Below are 6,922 nucleotides of genomic sequence, written 5' to 3'. Positions count from 1 at the left end.
CAACCAGCAACGACGATCCCTTGGCCCAGCTCCAGCCGCTCCACGCTCAGGACAACTCCCTGTCACCAAAACTATATGTTCAGAATCAAACTTTAGAATACTGACAGCGGTTTAGCACAAACCGGTAGGATAAAGTTAGACAGTGTGACTTAAATAACAATGTCATGTTCAAAAGCATCAGGATAAGGATAATACGATTTAACTAAGAGATCAAATCGTACTAGAACTGCTATAAGAGCATTACACCGCAATGTTATTTGGAATTTAGAGTAATAGAGCTACTAACTAGCAGCATAAGCACCGCAGCGCAGATCTGGAAGCATACGTAGGAATACCACAAATTTACCATCTCAATTTCAGGGAAACATATACCATAATCATAAGTACAACCAAATAAACCCAGTACCTTGGCGGTGCTCCTGTAAGCTCATCATAGTGTTTAAGCGCACGTAAGCACTTGGCCCCCACAATGCCTCACTTGCCCTGATTCTCCAGGTCGCACTCAACCAAGACAGTGATGTTGCTCCCTTCGCCCAGCTATAGCCCCTCCATGCTCAGGACTATTCCCTGTCACAAAAATAATATGGTCATAATCAGAACTTAAGAGGATGGGTAGCAATTTATCACAAACCAGTGCGATATAAAAGATATTTTCTATATGTCTAGGACTACCTCAATGGTGAAAATGACAACATGCAATAAGTAACAATAGTGTTTCTTAAAAGCCAGCAAGATATATAGCAAGGATATTATCTCACTAGAAAAAAGGATATTCTCTTACTTCAAAATCGTATCTCAAATACAAGTCATCCTAAAAATGAAAGCCCAAGTCCTCAACCACAAGTCCATTTTATGTAATGTTTAGGCAAGTGCTAGTGGACCAGTGCTACACTCAGTCATCAAGAAACAGGGTACATAATTAATTTTGACATGATTAGAAGGTGATTCTGTTATGGTGTGACCAAAACTAGAAACATGACAAACGAGTTGAGCATGCCCAGCTACACAAGATTCTTCAGAGACAAACAATGCAACCAAAAGAAAACTAAAATGCAGCCGAACAGATATTATGATTCATTTTTTACAGCATCAAAATAACCTGGGAGTACAATTGTGAACCACGCTGCACGAAGGCGTGGCAGAGAATTACCACAGCTCAAATGAGCATATGTACGAACAAATGAGAACAAGTCACAGGGAAATAAGCCCACTACCTTTGCGGTACTCTCGTACGGTCATTGTATTATCTAATGGGCCGTAAGTACTTGGCCGCCACGATACCAAGTCATTCTGCTTCTCGAGGTCGCACTAAACAAACACCATCCTCGAACCAGCAACACAGCTCCCTTGGCCCAGATCCACCCGCTACACGCTCGGACTACTCCTTGTCAAAAAAACTATATGGTGATAATGCTAACTTAAGAAAGTGGAGATGAATTTATCACAAACCAGTAGGTTGTAGCAGATATTCTCTAGAAGTCTAGGACTAGCACAATGGTGAAAAGGACACCATGTAATAAAATAACAATGTTGTTTCTTAATAATCAACACTACATTTAACATGGATATTCTCTCACTTGGGAATCATAGCTCAAATACAAGTCATCCTAAAAACGAAGGCTCGACCACAAAGTTCATTTCATGGAATGTCGAAAATTGATACCTTGGTGCTAGTTGACTACTGGTACACTCAATCATCAAGAAACAAGCTACATGATACTAATTTTCGCAAGATTAGAAGGTGTTTATGTTTTGGTGTGGCCAAAACTAGCAACATGACAAACTAGTTGAGCAAGCCCAGGTGCACTATATTGTTTCTTTAGAGATAAACATTGCAGCCAACACGAAATTAAAATGGTGCCGAACATATCTCAGGATTCCATTCTTACAACATCAAAAACATATGCAACAAGAACACTCTTTACACACTTGGGGGGGGGGGGGGGGGGGGGGGTGGGAAGAGATTGTAGCATCTAGCACAATTATACTCAATCTACTTCTTGCAAAAATTTCCCGCCAAAATTGTACCACGAAGCTGGCACTAGTGCCTCAAACGATTACATGGCAATCTTTTGGGGAATATAGAGTAATAGAGCTACCAGCTAGCAGCATTTGACTACCGTAAGAAGATTTGGAAGCATACATAGAGTGCCCCAAATTTACCATCTCAATTGATGGGGAAAATACCACGCTGAAGGACTACTCCCTATCACAAAATTACATGGTTGGAAAGAAAACTTTACAAAATGTATAACAGTTTACCACAAACCAGTAGTATATAGCAGATACTCTCTAGAATACTAGCACAAATAGTGAAAAGGACATCATGAAATAAATAGCAATGTTGTTTCTTTAAAACCAGCAGGATACTCCGTTCCAAATTAATAACCACGTAGTCGTCTAGCTAGATTTGCATGTATCTACACACTAAGATGCCTCAAGATACATACATATCTTGAAAAATCTGTGTCAATTCATTTGGAACAGATGGAGTATATAGCATGAATATTCTCTCACGATATCCTATCACTTGAAAATCATTGCTCAAATACAAGTCATCCTATGGAGAATGGTGTGCTATCGCGAAACCTCAGTGACAGAAAGGGGAAAGTACCGGTACATGTTTAGTGATTCATTCGGGATCATAGCACAATCATCTAGTTTAAGGCTTTGGTATGTATTTACTTAAAAATTGTGTTGCTTGCGGATGTGAGGACAATAGTTATACCATTAGGCTCTTGTCACCTCTAGCTTTATGGGCAAGGGTATTTACGGATATGCTACTCACAATTCTTTTATCTCTATTTTATTTATTACATATATGTGCTTTATTTATCTCTACTACTATAATGCACGAGTTTTAAACTAGGCTAAAAGCATCAATTCTGACCGTTGATCTTCTAAATCTAACGGTCGAAATCAATGGGATTCGCGTGAACAGTAAATGGCAGCTGCTTCTATGTCGTTCTGGAACCATCACGATCTCGGGAGCTCCCGCTGCGAGCAGTATCGTTCCTCAGCGTTCCCTCTCAGCCTGATTTTGACTTGGTCCAGCTATGTGGCCCATGGGCCCAGCTATGTGGCCTAATGTAAGTGTGCTTCCTCCACGGCATATACTGTTTCTGATCCATACGTCCAGGACTCCAGGTCTAGCTAGCCTAAACAATGACATACCAGTATATGTAAGTTACTAGATGAACATCACGTACCCCTAAAAAAAAGGTGAACATCACGTACCCCTAAAAAAAAGGTGAACATCACCACTTTATCTATTTTCCTTTTATTCATCTTACTATTTGTATAGTTTATTTTTGATAAATCTTAAATAATGTATACTGATTCTATTTATTTATAGAAGTCTTCTTATTGATTAAAATAAGTTTTGAAGCCACGAGAACACATTTAGAAATCCCATGAACATTTTTCTAATACTTTTGTCGACCCTGGTGCACATTTTGTAACCCGGTGAGTATTTGTCTTTAAATAACTAGTTAGTGTGCACGTGCAACGCACGTCTTCACAATAGAACACGTGTCTTTTGAATCCTATCTTCTTATGTGAATTGTATTTTGTACAATTTTTATTTGTCTCTATCTTATTTTAAGTCAAAAATGGTAAAGTTTCATGCATCACATACTTGAACAATCAAAATACATAAGGAGTCTAAATGAAAAGCACGTGCACATGTCTTTAGCAGATACTTTTTTATTTATTTGGAGTCACATTAATCACCATACAATCTCATTCAAACATAGGAACATTTTTTCTGAATATTCAGATCAAATAACATAAAAAGCAGATGAAAAAACAAAAATCTCTCTTGCAATCTTCTTATAGTTCTATGTGCACGGATCAAGGATCTTCGTCTATATGACAAAAAGAACTACCATATGATCCATTCTCCACATTAGCACCAATACTTCATCCAACCTGGGTCGCCACTTCCTCCAAACAAATAAGGACATAACCCTTTTAAGTGCAACAAACAAGAACTTTTCTACTGCACAGTTTTGCGCAACTGTATCTCGTCTAGTAATTACAAAATATTCTGCTCATTAACTATTTGCTTACATTATTGTCTCCACAACTTCCAAAACGCCTTAGTCTATTAAGCTACAACAAGTTGTCAAAGGCATATATCTCTACTATAAATAAAATAAGAATTCTCATAGTATTACAGTAAAATTAGATTAGCCCAAACGTTCTTGAGTTCTCATCCTGCAAGAGTTGCATATCTGATAGAAGGAAACATATAAAAAGTTAACCTCGTGCATTTTAAGTCCAATAGTACGATGACTTCATATTGAAGATCTTTCACCTTTGTACAACATAATACATACTAACCTTGTATGCTGTCAGACAGATGACGAGAGAATAATACAGGGAACCATCAAGAGCTCTATACTTGGGGTGTGCACCTCTTCTTTTCACCTCAGATTATTTTCATTCAAGAAGCAAGAAGGCTCTACCAGAATTGCTAATGCAAAACTGCTCCAGATGTTTAGCCAATTGCCATACTGCAATTACTCATTATTCATGTTAATCCCAATCACTTGGGCTGAAGACATGTAAGGAAGCCCCATATTCCAAACCGAGTCACAATAGTAAGAACAAAAGAGAATCAGATATCAATGCTCACCCGCTCATTAGTACAGTGACACATGTGGTCTACAAATTGTGAAACTAAGATCCCTAATAAATTAGCATCACAATCTGAAATCACAACAGAACAATGCAGACTTCTATGAAATATCTTTTTAACATCAAATTATTGATCTAATAACTATATGAAAAATATCTGAAGTGGACTTTCGTAGTTGAATCTGCGTGGTGATTGAGAAATAGTTTATGGTAAGATTGAAAGATGACAAAATGGAGTGTAAACTGTAATTTATAATTCTGATACTATCTTCTTAAGGCCCTAACAGAAAAAGTGGATGGCGATCGATTGACAAAAAAAAAAGTATTTGTTTGGCACATAATAAACACACAGAATACGTATTTACCAGATTGCATGAACAATCATTGTGTTCATTGTTCCTTGTGTTGCTAACATGAATCTCGAAAATATAGCAGACTTGTGCTTCAAAGAACAAATTTGCTTCAACACTTTCCCATAACCAAAGGCTACTTTCCATATATTATGAGCTTGGCTGAGGTAACTTACATGTTTGGAGGAAGATACAATTGCGCAAAACTGTGCAGTAGAAAAGTTCTTGTAGAACTTTTCTACTGCACAGTTTTGCGCAGTAGATGTGTAAATGATGAATTCTCGACCTGATGGAATTATGCCGCAGAACCAAGATAAAAAAAATTCTATTTGTATGAGGCCAAGTAAATAAAATGTTTTTCTTGTGTAAAAACTCAATCAACAGTCAGAGAATTGGTTCGTTCTATTTTTAAAACGAAAATTGCAAGCCCATATTCAGCAGAAACTTTCTTCAACTGACCATAAAAGGATCTTGCCATATCTCCAGTTCAGCTTGAGGGATGTACAGGGGATGAGTCTGAATATGCAGTAACCTGTGTGGAGAAAATACAATACATGATACTTAAGCCAACCATGCAGACTGAAGGGATGCATATTTTCCGGCGTCATATAATGAGGAAAGTAGATCAAAGTAGCATGACATGCAATTATCTATATCTCCACATTTATTTGTAGTTTACACAGACCACAAAATACATCTGAACATCAAAGACACAGGAAAAAAGAACAGAAGAGAATTGGGATAACCTTGCTCATGCAGGCAAGCTTAGCTCCGGGACGCAATGGCTGTAGGGGCGAGAGTAGCGATATCGGCGAGTGGGGCAATGGCGGCATCCGGGCTGATGCCTCCGCGCGAAAAGTGGGCGGCGGCGGTGGATCATGCCGATATCTGATTGAACATGGTCTGCTGGGTAGTGAGGAGGTCCGATGAGGAGCCCGGAAGGCCCGTGAGGAGCGCGATGTGCCTTAACTTGGAGCGCAGCGAGCCGGTGAGGAGCGCTGCCGCATGACCCGTCGGCGGGCGTCAGGGTTGGCGGGGTAATGATAGGGAGGCACCGGGAGCATAGCTGTACAAACAGTGTGAGCGGCGGTGATTGAAGGTGGAGGCGGTAAGTTCGGCGGCGACAGCCATAGAGGAGGAGGAGATCTCCGGAGGATAGGGAAGATGGGAAACAAGAGAAGGAAAACCGTACAAAGCTATGATTTTGGCTGTGATGGAGGGATTCTGTTTCCTCACAGGGAGGGGAGAATAGATCAATCTGGACCATGTGATGATTGGAGATTTTTTTTTTTGACCAACCAACCACTGTGAGGCAACAGCCCCACAGCCAAAATTTATTTCAAAACCAAAAGAGTCTTATGTACAAACAGGAGATAAAAAAGAGAAAGAAAACCCTACCTAACCAAAGATTTAGACTCTAAGGCAGAGACCTAATCCAATCCAGCAAACTGTCTCTATGCTTAACTTTTATTCTATGTCTCAACAGCAAAACATCATGTATAAATCCTGCCTTCCACCTTGCAAAGGTGGGTCTCTCTCCTCTGAAAATTTTCCCATTCCTGATAATCCAGATATGCCAACAGGCTAGCATTAGAACCTCCATAAAAAATGGCTTCGCAAAATCCTTCCTAGCATGAGCTATCACCATCTGTAGATCATCATAATTTCTCCAATCGAACTGCAAGTAATTCCAAATCCTGACACTGAAGTTACACTCAAAAAATAGGTGAATCCTATCCTCATAGATATGCAAAGGACACAATTCGCAGTGATAAACATCAGTGACATGCCAATGCCGGCGCTTTAATAAATCCTTTGTATTCAAACGATCCACCAAAAGGAGCCATGCAAAAAACCTTAGTTTTCATCATGCAACTAGACTTCCAGATCCACTCATAAACTTTAGGCACCTTCAGATGTTTGTGAATATG

The 6,922-nt window shown here is 39.3% G+C and overlaps 1 long non-coding RNA gene across 1 annotated transcript; it reads right to left on the bottom strand.

The window, feature by feature from the left end:
• Window positions 1–3,915: 3,915 nt before the first annotated feature.
• Window positions 3,916–5,989, bottom strand: LOC127304570 (uncharacterized). Its single transcript, XR_007853442.1, has 4 exons — window positions 5,738–5,989; window positions 5,451–5,523; window positions 4,345–4,517; window positions 3,916–4,235 (listed from the first exon to the last, which is right to left on the bottom strand). It is a non-coding gene; the product is annotated as an uncharacterized lncRNA (long non-coding RNA).
• Window positions 5,990–6,922: the final 933 nt, after the last annotated feature.

Source organism: Lolium perenne, chromosome 5 (assembly GCF_019359855.2).
Source record: "Lolium perenne isolate Kyuss_39 chromosome 5, Kyuss_2.0, whole genome shotgun sequence".
In the NCBI taxonomy this organism is placed as follows: domain Eukaryota; kingdom Viridiplantae; phylum Streptophyta; class Magnoliopsida; order Poales; family Poaceae; genus Lolium; species Lolium perenne.
This window is presented reverse-complemented; position numbering and strand designations above follow the sequence as displayed.